Here is a 20,328-nt window from a genome sequence, read left to right on the forward strand (position 1 = left end):
GAAATGAATTACAGTAGATGGGGTAGAGAGAGAAGATGGGAGGGGAGGGGAGGGGAGATAGTAGAGGATAGGAAAGGTAGCAGAATACAACAGTTACTAATATGGCATTATGTAAAAATGTAGATGTGTAACCGATGTGATTCTGCAATCTGTATTTCGGGTAAAATTGGGAGTTCAAAACCCACCTGAATCAAATGTATGAAATATGATATGTCAAGAGCTTTGTAATGTTTTGAACAACCAATTAAAAATAAATAAATAAATAAATACTCAGGGAAGGTATGTGAATTAGTTAATATAAATGTACAATAAAAATAGGCCACAAAATTAATTTTTCTAAATTTTTATTGTTATTTAAGATATTTGATTTTTTCTTCTTAGCATATTACTATTATAGATTTATTGCCATATAATTTGATTTGTGCTTTTAATTAATGGCAAAAATAGATTTAAAGGAAAATAAAATTGAGATACAAATACTCGTTTGTTTGTTACATGGTCTAAGAATGAAGAATATCTATAATTTGTTAATTAACTGGTATAATAAATAGTACAAATAGAATAATTAGCATAAATGGTATAGATAATATTTAGTACATTCCTAATATGGGCCAGAGACTGGTACAAGTTTAAAGTTCTTACTTTCATGGAGCTTACATTTTACAAAAAGTGAACATGTCATAAGCCACCTGGTAATAGGTGCAGAAAAAAAAAAAAAACACAACAGATTTAGCATTGTATTTGTTTGCCACAGAAACAGTAACTGAGCACATCGTCCGTTTCTCTTCAGAGTCCATTTAGATGCACACTGAGTTGTTGGTAATGAGTGTCATAAAACACTATGGAGTCACATTATCCCCTCTTTACAGAGCAGTGATATTGCATGCTTAATTGGCAGAGGCATTTGGAAGATGATCTTCCATAAAACCAAATGTCCAACCCTGGCCTGAGGAAGCCTGTGATGTTCAAATTCATGTTGTTCTCTTATGCAGAATCCTGAGGACTTAAATACTCGTATTGTGTCAATTTATGTTTTGTTTGGTTTTCTTCTATTCCTGTTTAAAGACTGGTTTTTCAAAGGCAGGCAACTGCAATAGGGGATAAGGGAATGGCCAGGGGTGTTTTGGGCAGCAATTTATTGTTGGAACAGACTGGAGGGTCTGACTGGGAGAAGATTCTCTAGCTGTGACCAGACTCAACAGGATTGAGTGTTTCAAAATCAAATATGTCTGCTTTGGCTCATATAAAGATATCTGTAGTATGTGCATATGATAATCTATTGCTTAATTCAGACTCGGAACAATTTAAAATATCTCCAAAACTGTTTTTTTTTCTTTTATTTGAAAAATAATGCTCTTAGTTTGAAGAAATATTATACTTTCAGCATAATATTTTTTTGCTGGTATATTTCTTTTTTATTAATTTTTTTATTGATATATAACAGCAGAATTCATTGCAATTCTTATTCCACATATAGAGCACAATTTTTCATATCTTTGGTTGTATACAAAGTATACAATTGCACCAATTCGCATCTTTATATACGTACTTTGGATAATAATGTCCATCACATTCCACCATCATTTCTGACCCCACACCCCTCCCTTCCCCTCCAACCCTTCTGCCCTATTTAGAGTTTGTCTATTCTTCCCATACTCCCCCTTCGTACCCCACCATGAATCAGCCTCCTTATATCAGAGAAAACATTCAGCATTTGTTTTTTTGTGTATTGACTAACTTCACTTAGCATTATCTTCTCTAACTCCATCCATTTACCTGCAAATGCCACGATTTTATTCTCTTTTATTGCTGAGTAATATTCCATTGTGTATATATGCTACATTTTTAAAATTGTATTTTCTAATTGTTCTACTTCATCGAATTTATTTTTATTTGTTGCATATGTCTTTTGTAGTGGAATGAAAATTATATGTTAAAATTGAACTTGAATTTAAAATATTATTTTATCTAAATATCTAAATAATATTTACATTAGGTATTTTAGTTTAACTTTTTGGAGTTCAAACATTATTAATATCATGTATCTCAAAAAATTCCATTTGTGAAAACCTTTCCCAAATTATTTTAATTTCAAATAACTTTAAACCCAAGAAATTTTTTTTTTAAAAAGAAAAAAAAATCCTTTAAACAAAAGTCCAAGACAATAGTGCCAGAGACTATTTTATTGTTCTTATAGAGCTGACAGACTGATAGTATTTGAGACTTGCTCTAATGGTACCTAAAACTATAAACTGCATTGAATTTTATCTCTGGATTTGGGAAGTCTAATTGACCCTGGCAGTAATTGTCTCAGTGAAGGCAAAGAAAGTCAAAACTAAAACTTCAGCCACTTAACTAACATTTTCAGCCAAGTCCCTCATTGATCAATGTGGAAAAATAATGAGACCTGCTTGTTCTGTTTCCAAAGGACCATATTGCTGTTGTCAACATTCCAGCATTTCTCATTTGAGACACAAATGTATTTTAGTTCTTTACAGGATCTGTGCTATCTGCCTGTATTACCATAAATTATTTCCACTAGAAATGTTGGATTGAAAAACAAAAAGCACCGAATGTGTTCATGCAAGAGAAATGTATCCTACCCAAAGGAAATAATGGCCCCATTCCACTCTGGTGCACATCCTCCTGTGTTAGGATTTTTGTCTATACCTTGTGTGGGGTCCATTATGTCACTGTAGTACAATTGATACAAATAATTAAACACATTGCTAATTGAAACTAACACAAAAGGTTTCTGGGCATCTCTTACTTCAAAGCATTTAAGCAATAATTTCTAGTATTAAACTTTTGTTTTCTTTTTTCTCCCCCTAGATTTGAATTCACATCTGTGCTTTGCTGCCATAAACTTTTGCATACAGTGTTTCATAAACATCACTCACCTTAATTCCATCTCCAAATGCACTTGTATTAATGTCCTAATTCCTAATTACGGTGTTAAGTGCTTTCCCATATAATAATCTCCTGAGGTCAGTGCTGTTATCCTCATTTAATGGATATTGATAGTTTTAATAAAAGCAACAAGAACCATTTCCAATTTGCTGATATTACCATATGACAAGCTCTATGTGAATTGCTTATATGCACCATCTTTATGAAATCTCACAGTAATCTCAGTTTCCATCTCCTGGTATAATTCCAATATACAACAAAGTATATTAATTTTCAAAGGGCCATGCAACTTGATGAAGCAGAGAGATAAATGCAGATCTGTCTGAATTCAAGTCTAGGTTCCCTTTCTCCTCTACATATTCATGTCTTCCCCACCCTTTAAGACTCTCCCTAAGTCTCAATCCAACAAGGAAGTCTTTCCAAACATTCTGAGGTAGCATTAGTTCTGTTAGTCATGCAGCACTGTGGCTGGTACTATGAGCATTATCATATAATTCTCATCTTTCTGGCATATTGCTATTGCTCACATGTTCTGCTCTTTATTTTCCTTTTCTCTCTTTTTTGATACTCACATGTTCCATTCTTCTATCACCAATATTATAAGGTGGTGTTTTGGTACTTTCTCTTCCCTTACAGTGCCTGGATCACTGTTGCCCCTATAATAGATGCTCTGTCTATTGGTGAATTCTTCCCAGTCAAGCAATTCATGTGGGGTGGGGAGAAGAGCTTAGTTAAGTGTAGAAGCGGCTGTTTTAGAATTCCATTTTGAGTGTCCCTATTTTGCTGTGTTGCCCTTTCCATCAGAGAATTAAAATACAGAGCCACTTAACCCGAGTGTCAATGCATTCTTCACTTCACTGCCTTTGAAAATCATTTTAACAAATACAAGTTGAGGTGGGAAAGAATAGCGGCCTCAAGTTATTGTTACAACTGGAAAAATAAATTCCTCCCAACAGGATGCCAGCTGTTCAGTTTCCCACTTGAAGCCTTTCCTTTCTTGTTCCAGAAAATATACATGGTGTACACTATGAGTTGTCTTAGTTACCCTTTTTTTTTTTTTTTGTAACTGAGAGTAGAGGACAGTGTGATCCATTTTTATGTAACATTTTTCAATAGCTGTTCAAATTGTGAACAAGAGCAATAAAGGATAAAGTGACAATTATGTTCCTAAGACTATTATATAACTTTAGTTTATGATCAGAATATATTTTAAAAATCATGAATCCAAAAGAAAATGAGATCGCTGAACTTTCCTCAAGTGCTCACTCTCAGCTAAAACAGCAATGCTGTCTCTCTACAGTTGGCTCCATGATTGTCAGATGCCTAAAGTCCATGACAAATTCACAGTTTATCAAGGTATACCTGAATCTTTATTGATGCCAAATGGACTTTCCTACTTGGTTGCAATAAAGCCCTCCTACCCTGCTTTTCTTCCATGGTGCTTACTTAAAAAGAACTATATATTGTGTGAATATCTCTGTAGTTTTTGATAAAAGGAGCAAAGATCAATCTTCTCTTGCTTTCTAAACTTTAAATCATGAGATCCCCATATTCAAACACTCTCCTCTGTATTTTTACTTTGTATTAGTTCTAGACAATAGCACTATTATTTCTGAAAAGTATTGACCCTGCTTCTTTTCTCTCCTCTTCCTGTACCATTATTCCGTTATCTCCAACTTCTGTGGAAACCAAAGAACATGCTATATCATTTATTTAAGAACTTATAACTGAAAGGGCATTGAAAGTTGGTTTTCTATTTTAGGTATTGAATAAAGAAATTAGTTATTGCATCCAACTAAAAATGTCTACTTGAGAGGATAAGAGGCCAGTTTTATAATCCAGAGTTGCATGTTCTCAGCAATTTAATATGTCCCATGTTCTGCCTGTGAAGGACACAGCCAATCTTTCAGTAGCCTTGGGGCAATGAACTGATCTTTGCACAGATAGGAGGGGTTTCACATATTCATGGTTTGGCAAGGAGTTCTGTTCCATGTGCACAATGTACTGGCAAAACAACTTTAATGTCTAAGGACTAAATCTCATTCTAGTTCATTTATCTGTTACTAGTTCCGTTACCACACTGGGTGCAAGACAAGATTATAGCTTGTTTGGGAAATACAGTAGCCAGTGTATTGTTCTATCTTTTATACATTTTCATTTTTTTTTTTTGGAGATAGGATCTCCTTAAGTTTTTTTAGGGCCTCACTAGTTGCTTAGGCTGACTTTGAATTTGTGATCCTCCTGCCTTAGCCTCCAGAAGACAGGCATGGGCCACAGTGCCCAGTTAGAGTGATCCTTTTAAAATACAAATCAGATTAAAGTCAATGTTTAGTTGAAAATTGTCCCTTGGCTTCTCATTTTATTCATAGAAGAACCCACATCCATATAGTGGCTCATAAAGTCCTGCCCAATTTATAATCTGTCCCTCCAAATCCTTTCTGATCTTCTACTGTTTTCTCCTTTAACTCTACTAAAAATAACAAGCCTTCTTTGTCATCATTCCTCAGTTATGCCTGACATACTTCTGCCCCAGGATCTTTGCATTCTTTCCTCCACAAAGAATCCTACTCCTGCAGAGAGGTTGAGATGAACTCCATGACCCCTTTGACTTTCTGCCCACCCAACACCTCCTGAGACCCATTGAGACTACCCTGTTTAAATCCCCATACCTATCACACTGCTGATCTTCCTGATTATACCCCTTCTGCTCATACACGTGCTTTCTATACAATGTACTCATAATAATAATTTACTTGTTAGGCTGTAACCTTAAGGAGGTGAAAGAATTTTGTCATCTGTTTCCATTTGATGCATGTTGAGGACCCAGATAAGCACCTTGTAACTGGGTATTTCTGATAATGAGTACATTAAGGAGAAAAGTTTTGATTTACATTTACCAACTCATTTTAAGCTGGCCTAATTTCTAGCATATCCCATGTCCCATGCATAAGTACATTTCAGAGGGGTCAAATAGGCAGTTATCTTTGAGAAAAGCCTTGTGCTTCAGTATCAAACTGTGCTACTTCAAACAAGGACTATTCTAGGTTCCAGAAGCCTAACTTCAGATTTTGTGTTTTGTGGACGCAAAGAATTATTATTAAAATAATATTTATTATAAAAAGTTAATTTAACATAATATTTTTTGTTAAAAAGTCATTTAATAAATGATATTTCTCATTCTGTTTCGAAAATATTTATAAAATAATAGTGTGGTTGTGAAGTGTGATCAAATATTCTTTGTTAAAAAGTCAAAGTCATTTAATAAATGACATTCTCATTCTGTTTCTAAACTATTTATAAAATAATACTGTGTTTGGCCTGGCGCTATGGCACATACCTGTAATCTCAGTGGCTTGGGAGGCTATAGCAGGAGAATCTTGAGTACAAAGCCAGCCTCAGCAACTTTAGCAAGGCCCTAAGCAACTTAGTGAGACGTGTCTCAAAATAAAATATAAATATGGCTGGGGATGTGGTCCAGTGGTTAAGTGCCAATGGGTTCAATCTCTGGTACAAAAAAAAAAAAAGTAGAAGGAGGATAGTTTATTTATTTCATAGGACCAGCTGATTTATAATAAATTTATAGTAAAGCATTACATTTCATAATGCTAACTAATGTCCTTCAGGGTACCTGTCCTGACTTGATTTTTTTTTTAATGACATTGTGTTGCTGCATGGGATGTTTGAGAAGAAACAACTAGCTTTGGTTGAGATTCTTAATAAAGTTAATAGTCCTTTAACCTGGCATAACTCCAAGTCATGTACCCATCTGCCTTTAGACAAAATATGAATATGGAGTCCATCACACAACATTGTTAGCATTCTTTTCCAATGGCAAAGTGCTATTTTTATGGCATTGTATTCATGATGCTACAATATTCTCAGGCAATTATAAAACCTGTACAAAGAATAGCTACCATTTCTGTTTTGATTATGACTTCAACCTAGTTTCTTCAAACCCTTGGGTTTCTTAGAAATTATAGAGAAGGTGAATATCAACTGTAACTACAACAACAATAACAACAAAAGAGCAAAAAAATAGCATTCACAATTTGGAAACAAGATAAAATATAATAATAAGTGAGTGCATGAGTCCCTAAATACCACTCTCCCTCTCTTCTCTGCAGCAACCTAAACAGAGGCCTTTTGAGGAACAGTTTTTAGGTATTTCATTGTAGAAGAGGCTTTGCAGCACAGAGTAATGTGCCTCTGCTGGAAAAACCATGTCATCTGTCTAGAGTGGTAGGGATGCTTTGTCTTACTAACAACAAAGATGTGAGGACAAGAAGCCAGTCATGAAAAAAAAAATCTCATATAAAAAAAAAAGATATAGAAGCATGAGCGGGGAAATTTACTTAGTGTCCAAAAGTACAACCACCTGAAAATCTTTACAGTACACCGGGATGCTGGTGCCTACAGGCCATGGTAAAAGGAAATATTCTCCAGAGAAACTTGCCTTCAGCCTGGGCCCAAAAGAGGGTCCCATGGCAAGAAGAGTTTCTAAAGAAAATATATGGTTTGCAATGAAAAATATCAAAACACTTAGGAAAAAGGTTTCATAATTAATCTTATAATGCTCAGGTGAAGGATCGCAACAATAATTGTGTGGGTAGGACTGCTTTCCTCCAGGAAACTCTCTTGGAGAATCCTTGCTTCTCCGTGTTCTAGAGAATGCCTGGATTCCCTGATCATGGCCCTCTCTGCTCCCTCCATCCTACTTCCTCCTTGGACTCTGACATCCCCTTCTCATTGTAACACCCTGGAGATCACCCTGGGCCCACCGGGTAACCTAGGATCATCTCCCACCTCAAATTCTAATCTACTTGCATCTATAAAGTCCCTTTGTCACATATGTACAGTACCATGTCCACAGGCTTCAGGGAGTATACCGTGAGTGTCTGAGGGTGAACATTACTTACCACAAAGGCAAAAGACACTTAAAGATTCCAATTATTAGAATCATTAAAATCCTTTGGATTTTTATTTTATTTCCATGCACTTACTTCTGTCACTCTTGTGTTTTACATACCTTATTAAGTTTCTGAGAGTCAAAATACTAAATCAATTGTATTTTATCAATTATACTAAATCTAGGTACTTCCTGGTCTATTTCCAAGATTTGTGCCTGAGGTCTCATCTGAATATTAAAATTCTACTTATCATTCAGGCCCTTTGGAAATACCACCCTGTTATTATTCATTTCTTGGGAGTGCTATGAACCCCACCTGCTTTACTATGTACCTTTACAGCTGTGAGGTTCAGTTCAATAGGTGTTTCTCATAGACAGCAAGTGTCTCACAGACAGAAAACATGCTTTATTCTTTCTATTTTTCTCTTAGAAACTTACAAAGTAACTAAGAGTAAAAGTAACTAGCAAAGTAAATGAAGAACATCAGTGAAGGTGTGTTGCCTTCAAGTTGGACTTACAGGGCATTGGATACATTGCAGTTTAGGGTGTAAAAGAAGTATTCTTAAATTCTGACTCCCAGAAGAAAAAAAAAATGTGCTAATGGAACTATTGTTTTCTGAGGTCTGTTCTGTTCCAGGCACTTTGACTTATTTATTTCTTTTATAATAAACCTGATATTGATAATATTTTTTTTTTTTATTTTATAGAATGAGGACTTGAAGCACAGAGCTGTTAAGTGACTTGCTCAGTAGCTTGTGGACCCAGTATTCACACTGTGGTCTGATAGAAAGCTTCGCATTGCTGAAATTTTAATTTCCGTCCTTGTAATAAAACTATTCTCAATTAATTGTTTTATAACTGGCAGTGATCTTTAACTTCTGTTCTCCCTGTTTGTGGTCATCTTAAAAATGTGATCTCAGTGGCATATTGGACTGACTGGATCTTTCTGTCTCATCAGATACTGTCACCTATGCGTAGACACAGTCAGGGGTGTGACTTATGACACCTAATGGCTGTAAGTAAGACCAGAAAGCCTGGCTGACATTTCCTGCAGGAACAACCCTTCAGATGTCTCCTTGGCGGGGGACAGGGTCATTGCCAACTAGCTAAGAGGCAGACCTTCTTTGAGGAACAATGCAGGATAATGATCTCAAAGCAGAAGTCATTTATCCATAGTTGCATAGATAAGTGACAGAGAGATAGCAGCTATTTACATAAAGCCTCATCTTAGCCAGACACCTTAGTGAAGTATAGGCTCTGAAAAAGCACAGGGTTATAAAGGTGATAAAACATACATTAACGTGACACAAATATGTTCTGCATAACTGAAAAGTATTTATTTGCTGTAGCAAGAAACTAGGATTCAGACTTCAAAGTCATCTCCTCTTAATACAGGAGATCACATCAGACATACCTTGCTGCACCCTACAATGACTGATTTCTAGAGCAGGTGTGTGTTCTATGATGGACTTCTTCAAAGGGCTTGTGCAGCACAGTGTTCTCCACATTCAAATGCTTGAGAAAGAGCCAAGTAACCCATCTGTCCCACTGGGGTTCTTTCTAAGACATCTCAAGGGAAGTCCTTTAATATGTGGTATCCTGTCATTCTCAGGGCCAACAAATCAGGCCATGCCCCTGCAGGCATCAGAGTTTTCACAGCATGGGCCTTGGAACCAGGCTGACCTAGACTGGAATCTCATCTTGGAGAAGTTGTTTATCTCATTAGACTTCAGTGACCTCATCAGTAAATGGGATGAAAGATATTTAACTCCTTGTTTGTAAAGAATGAATGAAAATATTAATGTAAAAAATTAGTAAATAAATAACTAAAACCCTTGAGATGCTATCAAAAGTGGTATGTTAAAAAAAAAGTACCCAGAAACAACATCAGGAGAGACTTCTGGTGGACTGGTGATGTTTCTGAAAGCTTATGGTGGGGAATGGGAGTTAGGCTTGCGATAATAGTCTCACTTTCAAATTTTACTTTGCCATGGTCATTGTTCTCCCCCAAATCCAGACTGGAGAAAAGAGATCAAAGAAGAACATAGTCCAGCCAATACAGGATGATTCCATTCACCGAGGGTAGCTTTTTTAAAATACAAAATTATGATAAAGAAAAATTAAATTTGATGTATGGAAAAGGTTTCTGACAATGTTCATGGGAGGTTTAGAATAATTGAGGCATTTCAAGAGTAAACTAATAAATATTGATCTGTATATTCTGCATCTAAAATGAATTTATCTAACATAAAACAAGATAATAATATTGAGTCTGAGTTAAAATATAAGGTTTCTATGTCCAATCACTTTTCTACAGAGCTGCCAAATCTTCACTGATCCTAGGCATAAACACAAAGCCTTCCCAAGGACTTTAGATCTTCATTTCTGAAAGCTCCCATGTCCTGGTACAGTTTGTTGAAATGACTAGGTTATGCTTTTGACTTGCTGATTGATCTTTGCTTATAAAATTGTCAATCATGACCTTAGGATGGGTGAAGAAGCATATCACCCCTTTTCATCCCTACAATACAAATCACATTCAGTTGGTGCCTTTGGATGGAAAGTTCTGATTTGGTGGTCCAGGTTGGAGTCCAGATTGAAGGTTTCCTAGCAAGCTCTGCGAAAATGTTTATAACCTAATCCTGTAACTGCTTTTGTCATGGCAAGATATATTGGCCACTACCATATCACCCATGATGGTTCGCCCCAGCCAGTTTAGCTCAAGAAGACTCCTGAATACACACAGAGCAGCAGATCTTAAACATGGCTACACATTGGAATCTTCTACTGATTCCAGAATTAACCCCCATATCCCCCAAATCCTATGGATTTTAATATAATTGTTCTGAGGTATGACCAGGACATGAGAATTTTAAAATTCCACACTCATTAAATTCCTACTGAAGCTGTGATAAATTGCTAAAAGTTCAGTGGCTTAAAATTAAATGCAAATCCATTATCTTATACTTCTGTAGATCATAAGTCTGATAGGGATCTTGCTGAGCTAAGAATAATGTGTCAGAAGGATGCATTATTCCTTTCTGGGGACGGGGGTGGGGTGGGGGGTGGGATTCATTTCTTTGCCATTTTCAGTATCTAGAGGCTATTTCTTTCCTTGGTTTATGGCCCACTTATACCCTACTCAAAGCCAGCCAAGCAGAGCAGTGTTCCTTAAGGTGCCATCTCTGGTTCTCTTTTCATAATCACTCCTCTATTTTTAAGGACTCTTATCAATATATTGAGCCCACCCAGACATTTTGGAAAATATCCCTGTTTGAAGGTCAACTGATGAGCCACCTTAATTCTGTCTTCAAGTTTAATTTATCTCTGCCATATAACCTAACATATTCAGGGGTTTGGGGATTAGAATGAAGACACATGTGGGGGCTGTTCTTCTGCATATGGAATCATGTAATTCTGATGCCTCCAGGAATATAGACCCGTATAAAGCATTTCCAGTTGTCACTTAAAATGGGCTCAAAAGTAAAAACAAAAAAAAAAATTTCAGTGGCATTAGGAGGGAAATAGATCTAAACTTACAGACATGTAATCCACACCTTAATAATAAATGTATGTTTCCTCTTTCCTGAGGAAATAAAATATCTTATATGTCCTCTTTGATATGTTACTAAAAGGCTTCTGTTGGACTTATGGGATATAACATGAAGAGAAGGACACAGCTCCTTCCTACGTAAGAAAAATGAGTGATGATTGGAGAAACTGAAAATATCAATCTGATATTTGTGAATTATTCACACTGTGCTTTGAACCTTTCTGTCTTATTATTTTAGTTTATGATTCACTGCCCCCCACCCTTTGAGGCATCTGATGAATCTCTTAAATGCTAATACTTTCGCCACAGAAAATCGCACTGTGCCACTTAAGTTTAATGTGATAATTCAAAGATAATGGTGATATTAAGAGTGACGAATCTCCCAATTACTAATACAGACCCTATTATAATTATATTATAATGCAAATGTAGTTATTCTGAGGAGACCTTATCCTTCAAAATTCAGAATAGTATGATATGACAGTTAAATGTGATAGGAGAGAGGAATAAAGATGCTCAAATGAAGAAATCAGCTATTCAAATTTACATATTTGCATGTGCAATGAGTGAATAAAAAATGTAGAGTAGGGGAAAAGGGAAAATATTTCAAAAATCTAAATACAAGACACTAAAATTATTTAGATAAAAAGTCAAATATATGATAACTTATAATTACCTTATGAATTCATTCTTTCTGATCCTTATTTTATATTCTAACATGACTTTCTGGAAGCTTAAATGGTGAACCCATAAATGATTTATATAGTGATGTTAACATGAAAGATTAATACAAAAAACATATGTTATCATTTGGATGCTGAATGTCATGCAAAAGTCCAGGTAGGAAGACTTGGTCTGCTGCCTGTGGTACAATTGGAGGTGATAGAACATTTAGTAGGTGGGGCCTAGTGGAAGAAAGTTAAGTCATTAGGAATATGTCCTCAGATATGGGGATCCTAGGCCTTTTCTGTCTCTCTCCTTGCTCCAGACTGCCTTTAGGTGAGCAAACCTCTTCTACCACTAGCTCCCAAACCTAGGTCCTGGGTCCCCACATGCCCAAAGCAACATGGCCAAGCACCCATGCACTGAAACCTCTGAAATGGAGTCAAAATACATCTTTCCTCCTTATAAGTTTATTATCCAGGTAATTTGTCACAGTTACAGAAAGTTGACTCTCACAATACCCAGGGAAAACAGATTATCACAATAATACTCAGTTTAAAAATGCCTTTCCTCAGGGATCCCTTCCTAAATCTCCAAGTCTGGGTTAATTCATTGTTATATACAATCGAATCCCTACAACCCCCAACAAAGTCCTCATCGCACTAATCACTAATTTATTATTAATCTACATCCCTAATAAATGTTGAGGCATATGAGCACAGGAATCTCAGGGGAATTCTTCATCATTATGTCCACTGTGATTGACATGTAGAGATCAGTTCATTAAAATTGGTATGAACAAACAAACACATTTACATTCCAAAGCTCTCTGACTGAAATTACACATGAAATAAAAAACAATCTCCAGGTTAGGTTTGACAAGTTTAAGATATATACTTATATTCATTTAAAAATATTGCCAAGGGCTTCTTCTTGTGGCAGGAAATACAGACACCAACAAGATCAGATCCTTGTGCTTCCGGAGCTCACTTCCTCAGGAGGCTGATTCATAAACAAGAAGACACCATGTGCTCTGGCAAGAATAATGAGGTGAGCACAGCATGTGCTCATGCTCATGATTGGGAAAGGAGAGCTCCCAACATATTTTACTGGCGTAAAGAAGTACTTCAAGACAGACTCCCTGGGAAAGGTGACTTTGAAGATGAGCTCTGAGGTACGCTGGGAGTTAGCTATGGGATTGGTCACAAACTAACGCAGCAGCCGTTATCTATCTAGAAGAGAGAGGAAAAGACGTAATTTGGAATACACAAGAGAGGTAGGATAAAGAGCATCTGCCCTGGAAGTCACTGAGTTTCACTGAGCTGTCCTGGCAGGACACCATACCAAGCACCATGTTGAATGTCAGAAATCACTCACACTGTGCCTCAATATACTTGCCATTATGAAGTATCTGTTAAAATGTAGTCCTGGGCTGGGGATGTGGCTCAAGCGGATCCTCAGCACCACATACAAATAAAGATGTTGTGTCCGCCGAAAACGAAAAAATAAATATTAAAAAAAAATTCTCTTTCTCTCTCTCTGTAAAAAAAAAAAACAACAATGTAGTCCTTGCTCCCTATTATCACATTTAATGATGGCACTGTACTATCTCAAATTTTAAATTAAACCTATTCAAAACAACTATATTTGCACACAGTTGAAACCATGTTAAACTTTCTCAGATGAAATCATATTAAAGTATTTTAAATGTTCATCTCAAAATGTGTGTTCCCAGACCAATACCACAACGTCATCTGGGAAATGGTTGGAAATGAAATTTCTTGTGGCTTGTGGCTTTCTTGTAGCTTCCGACTACTGAAGCAAAAATTCTGGGTTGGAGCATAGCAATCTTCCTCTTAAGTAGTCCTCCAAGTGAATTTGGTGCATGCTCTAGTATGTGAATCACTATGTTAAATGAACCCAAGAGTGGCTTTCTAGAAAAAAAAAATGTTTAGTATAATAAAGCAAATTTTTTTTTCAACAAATGGTATTAAAACCAAGGAATATCCTTACGCAAAAAAAAAAAAAATATGCTGCTGTTGGTGGTGGTAGTGGTGGTGGTGGTGGAGGCGGTAGGTCATGAAAATTTCTGTTTGGGATCTGTTCAGATTTTGAACATCACCCTATTTATGATATTTTCCCCATGTGCCTCAAGGGATCAATGGCCTTATCCCTATTTTCCCTCCATCAGATAATTTTTATAATCATAGAACAACTCAGTAATGTGAAATTCTCACAAAGTTTTGGGACTAGAGGCAATTGTTTCATTCCAGTGTCAGATAGCTCCGGTCAAGATACTGTTGTCATACTTTCCTAAAGTTTATGGAATTTTCTCCATTGTGCTTCTGCAATTTCAGTTTAAAAGGGAGAAAAATGTTACTTTGATCTAGCTCACATTCGTTGAAGATTTGTTTTGCTGGCAAATCGAAGCTACTGAATTTTCCATTTTAATTATCAATTTAGTTGATAAGTACTTTAATTACCCAGCTGTTATTCAGTACTATCATTGACTTCTTATATTACTAATTAAAGTTTAGTTTTGAAACACCTGTCATTGTCTTCCTAATTTTGTAGGTGTGGAAGAAAATATCTTTCTTCCTCTTTTATTCTGCTTAAAAGAATTCATCAAAGGTAACTTTGCCTTTTTATGAATTGTGGTGACATGGTTGCCAGTGGGTGGCTAGAGACTTTGAAGATATGTGGTAGGTACTGTTTTGTTTGTAAAACTATATAATTGGGAGCTTAGCTTGGCACAAGCGTGTACACTGAAGCAGAGTTTCAGAAAACATTCCCTTCATCTCAGCAGGAGAATCCATGTCATGAAAAAGTTTCACTGAATAAACAAGTTAATCAAAAGTAGCCCTTCAACCTACACTTCATTCTACAGCTGTTGTAGTTAATGGATTTGATTGCACTTCCTGCTTGAAAAACCATACAGTTGGGAAGAATTTCAAGAGTTAGACTGTTCCATCACCTGATTCTTATTTAGACTACACCAGTACCCTCCCACTAGGAAAATGTTCATCATGATTCTTAATCATTCCTTTTCAAATTATTTACTAATTTTTTACATCTTCATTTGTGTGTGTGTTGGTAGAGGGGGTCACAGAGAATTGAGAGTCCAGAGGTCAAATAAATTTGGTTAATGCACCCACTGCAGACTGCTCTAGGAGATGCCTAGGACACATTAGCATTTCAAAGACCTTAACAGATTCTAGAATTTGTTTAATAAAAGTGTCTGACCCCTTTCTGAATGAGTCCTTCAACTTTTAAGGACTGTTCAAAAGAACTGTTGGAGTTTGAATCTTTCAACTTTTAAGTAACTGTTCTGAGAACATTCTTAAAAATACTCTTTCAGTTTTTCCATTACAGTTGATAATTTCTCATAGTTGTTAAAGAAAGGACATTTTAAATTCAGGCCTTATAGACCTGGGTGAGGAAATGTATTAAGTGGAAAAAATGTTTACAGTTTTTTTACATTATTCCAACATATTTTATTGTAAGATATTCTGTTCATCCTATATAGATTCTATTTCCTAGGATAGTGTATTCCATTGATGTGCCCCTCCACACAGAAAGTAGGATTATATGTTTTTCTAAATACTAGAAACATTCATGAGAGATTATATTGCTATGAGAAAATAGTGTATCTGATAATTTTTGCATCACAATACTAAGAACACAACACATTAACTGGGGAGCATGGCAAAGACGGATAATTTAGCAAGCAACATTTATGAAATGTTTCAGGAATCACACTTGGGATACAGTGGTTCTTGCTCTCATAGGGGAGTATGGTAAAGTTCTTATTAAATAAAGCAAGCTTGCTTAGCATTTGATAGCTCAGAATCTCCTTTATTTAATTTTTAACAGCATAAATAATGGTAATTATGTTTATTGATGATATGCTTTTGTGGGAGGACTTGTTTGATAATTCCCATAACAATCTTGTGCAATAAGTACCCTTATCCCTTTATAGCTATGGAAACCAAGGAAGCAACACAATTATTTATAATCCCACATTTAGCAATAACCACTATTAACATTTTGATATGTAATTTTCACTCATTTTTTTTCTGCATCTATTCATGTGCATGCACACATGATTTTGGAAAATTCTTTTACTGAGCTAAAAAAAAACAAGTTAATACAGTTACAGCTGCTTTAAATAGTTAAATTTTTAACTGCATTAAACAGTAGAAATTTTTTTTTACTATATCCAAGGAATGTCAATTGAAATATTTCTTCTTAGCTCTAAATTTACTAGTGTCCTGCTCATAGATTGAAATTGTTCATGGGTAGGAGTATTTATATTATGGAAAGGAATGCATGTTACAAATTGTGACTCTTCTCAGAGATTATTAAACATTTATAATTATACATATTCCCTCATATCATCAACTATTCTATGATGTTCATACTTTATTTTCTTTACTTGTCCTAGATGGGAAGTAATAATAGTAGCATGTGCTTAGAAAAAAAAGGTAAAGAAGAAGAAAATTTTAACATTTTTGTTTGAGGAAGATATAATGATCAGAAGTCATGAAATACTGCAATAAAAGAAGTACATCAAACAAATCAAATTATATTAGTATTAGGTGCTTATAAAATTCTTGTGAAATTTAACTTTTCTATAATTTACTTATATTTCAGACATATACAATTTGCAAAGTTATATCAAGAGACATGAAATCTGGCCTACTTAATTATGGCAGTTAGCTTTAAAAACCTATCATGATATTGCATTTAAAGTTTAACCTGACGTGAAGTCTCCTAAACATACTATGTATTTATATTGAGCTATGAATCCAGTTATTTTTATTATCCCAATGTGAAGATAATTTAGAAAAATTAATTTCTTCGTGTGTGTATATATATAACTGAGAAAAATTAACTTGAATAGGAAAAATATACATATCCTTCAGCAAACTACACTGTTAGCACTACTTAGATTTTCACAGCAATAAAGAATTTACAGGTATATTTATGTCTTAATAGTGTATTTATCACACAAAGTCATTCATTCTTATCTTTAACAGAATGCTAATTATCAGACTTACAATTAGATTTTGTTTTTACCCATTATCAGAGAATCATATGTTTCTATATGCTTGTAATATAATTGGCCTCTTTTAAGTCTTAAGTTTTGAATTTTGTGAATTTAAGTGCCATATTCTAGGAAGAGATCCCTAGGTTGCAATAATCTGCCTAAATTTTCCTTCAAACAACAAAAAAACGTAGAAAAATAGTCAACCTTCAGAACCTCAAGTTCAAGAAATAAGGTTGCCTTAATTAAAATTTAGATTTATCAAATCCCCCATGAGAAAACAAATCTAGCAAATTGAAGCCATGCATTATTTTTTTTTTAGAAATTAATCCATGTAAAGTGAAAAAAATAGAACAAAAGAATCAATAATATTAATTTTGGAAGAATTTCTATGACATTTCAAAAATCTCTACTACATTTTCCATACTCATAAACTACTTATTATTCAAATTTCACCAAGACACTATAGACACATATACTGTACTAAATGTGTAAGGCCTACTTATTCCATAAGATTGATGAAGTCTCTTGAGCTTCTGAAGTTGAGATAAGATCTTCTTTTTGTCGTCCTAACAACTATGGGAAATTCAGCTACTGAAGGGGATCTCCTTTAAAACCTTAGACAGCTGGACATGTGATTTTACTGTGCCTATGTTTGGTTATTAGTGTGTGCCTTTTGACAGCTATTTATTGTGGATTTCCTGCATGCCTACCACTCTGCTAAGTTCTTGGTTTAACTCAGTAAAATAGACCAAAACAATGAAGGGAAAGAGAAATCAAACCAATAAAAATAAAAATCACAGGTCTGAAAAATTGTGACATAATTAAGATTAAATATCAAATAAATTTATAGGTAAAACCATGATGAATTTGATAGACAAAAAAAGTTATTTTTCCTTTCATTGTTCATATTCATTGTACTGTGTTGGGAATTTCTCTCTTAGACAAAATAATTATATAGCTTTTGCCTTTCTTTTATCCTAGCACTTGTTTTCCCTGCTTTCAAAGTTTAACTTTCTATATAGAAATAAATTTGAACCATATATTTATATATTTATATATATTAAATATATAGTAAGAGAGGAGGAAAAAATAACACCCAGCAAATGGATAGGCAGTACTTTACTCTGTCACTTGTAATGTCTGGACATGTGTCACCAATGGTTTGTGGGTAGAAACGTTGTGAGATATTCCTAATAGCAGACTTTTAAGGTTTCTCTTCCTGAAGACAGTGGTAAAGGCAGCCTATGGGATACTGAATCCACAAAATTGAAGTTTCAGCAGTCCCTGACTTGCTTCATGGATCAAAGCTGCTTGGTAAAAAAAAAAAAAAAATAGGCTTCAGAAAGCTCTTCATTGCGGCACAAAAGAAACCTTTTATTCTTGTTTATCTGGAATTGTTTTAATCTGTAATGAGTGCTACCATTTATCAGATGTCAAATTAGAATCTATTTGCAAGTTTATATTCCAATAAATCAGAAGATCTAGACAAATTTTCAGACATATTACCTACCCAAATTGAACCAAGTGGATATAGAAAACCTTAACATTTAGATAGCAAGCAATGAGATTGAATCCGTAATAAAAATTCTTTGAACAAAGAAAAACCCAGGTACAGATGGATTCTTGGCTAAGTTCTAAAAGACATTTAAAGAACTATCACTACTCCTCCTCAAATTATTCTATGAAATAGACAGTGGTCATTTCTTGATTCATTGTATGAAACTAGTGTCACTCTGAAATCAAAACCAGGCAAAGATTCATCCAGTAAAGAAAACTATAGATCAACATACCTGATGAATATAGATTTTTTAAAAAACTTTATAAAAATTAGCAAACCACATTTGTACACCATGATAAAGTTGGATTCATCTCAGAAATGGAAGATTGATTCAATACATGTAAATCAATAAATATAATTCATCACTTAAATATAATCAAGGACAAAAATCACATGATTATCTCAATAGATGCAGAGAAAGCCTTTGACAAAATTCTGTACCCACTGATGTAAGAAACACTGGAGAAACTGGGGTTACAAGGAACTTACCTCAACATCATAAAGGGCAAATATTACAAATTCAAAGCCAACATCATACTGAATGGAGAAAAACTGAAAGCATTTCTTCTAAAATCAGGAACAAGACAAAATGTCCACTCTCACCACTCCCATTCACCACATGTAGAGTTCTTGAAACTCTAGCTAGAGCAATTAGGAGAAGAAAATGAAAGGAATACTAATAGGAAAAGAAGGAGTCAAACTATCTATTGGCTAATAATATGATTCTATACCTAGAAGACCCCCAAAAAACTTCACCAGAAGACTTCTAGTCCCATAAACAAAGTAGCAAGATAGAAGAGCAAGATACAAAAAAACTCCAATAGTTACCTTAAACTCCAATAATGAATCTAACTGAGAAGTAAACTAAGAAAACTACTCCATTCACAATAACCTTTAAAAAATCTTAAAATAAATTTAATGAAAGAGGTTAATGATTTCTACAATGAAAATTATAAAATAGTGAAGAAAAAAAATGAAGACTTATAAGACAGAAAGACCTACCATGTTTAAGGACAGGTAGAAGTAATATTGTCAAAATGACCACATAACCAAAAGCAATCTACAGATTCAATGCAATTCCCATCAAAATACCAATGATATCCTTTGCAGAACTAGAAAAAATATTCCTATGATTATATACCACAGAATGGGATAACTGGGTCAAATGGTGGATCCCTTCCAAGTTTTCTGAGGAATCTCCATAGTGCTTTCCATAGTGATTACACCAACTTACAGTCCCACCAGCATGTTATGAGCGTACATTTTCCCCTACATCCTTGCCAACATTTATTGTCACTTATATATTCTTGATAATTGCCATTCTGACTGAAGTGAGATGAAATTTCATTGTAGTTTAATTTGCATTTCACTAATTACTGGAGATGTTGAACATTTTTTTTCATATATTTTGTTTACCATTTTTATTTCTTCTTCAGTGAAGTGCCTGTTCAGCTCCTTTGCCCATTTATTGATTGGATTATTTATTTATTTTTATAGTATTAATTTTTTCAGTTCTTTGTATATCCTGTCATGCAGTGACATCAATGTTTATAGAAGCTCAATTCATAATAGCTAAACTATGAAACCAACCTAGGAGCCCTTCAACAGAGGAATGGATAAAGAGAATGTGGTATATATATACACAATGGAAAATTACTCAGACACAAAAAGAATGAAATTATGGCATT

The sequence above is a fragment of the Marmota marmota genome, unplaced genomic scaffold (assembly GCF_001458135.2).
Source record: "Marmota marmota marmota unplaced genomic scaffold, marMar, whole genome shotgun sequence".
In the NCBI taxonomy this organism is placed as follows: Eukaryota; Metazoa; Chordata; class Mammalia; order Rodentia; family Sciuridae; genus Marmota; species Marmota marmota.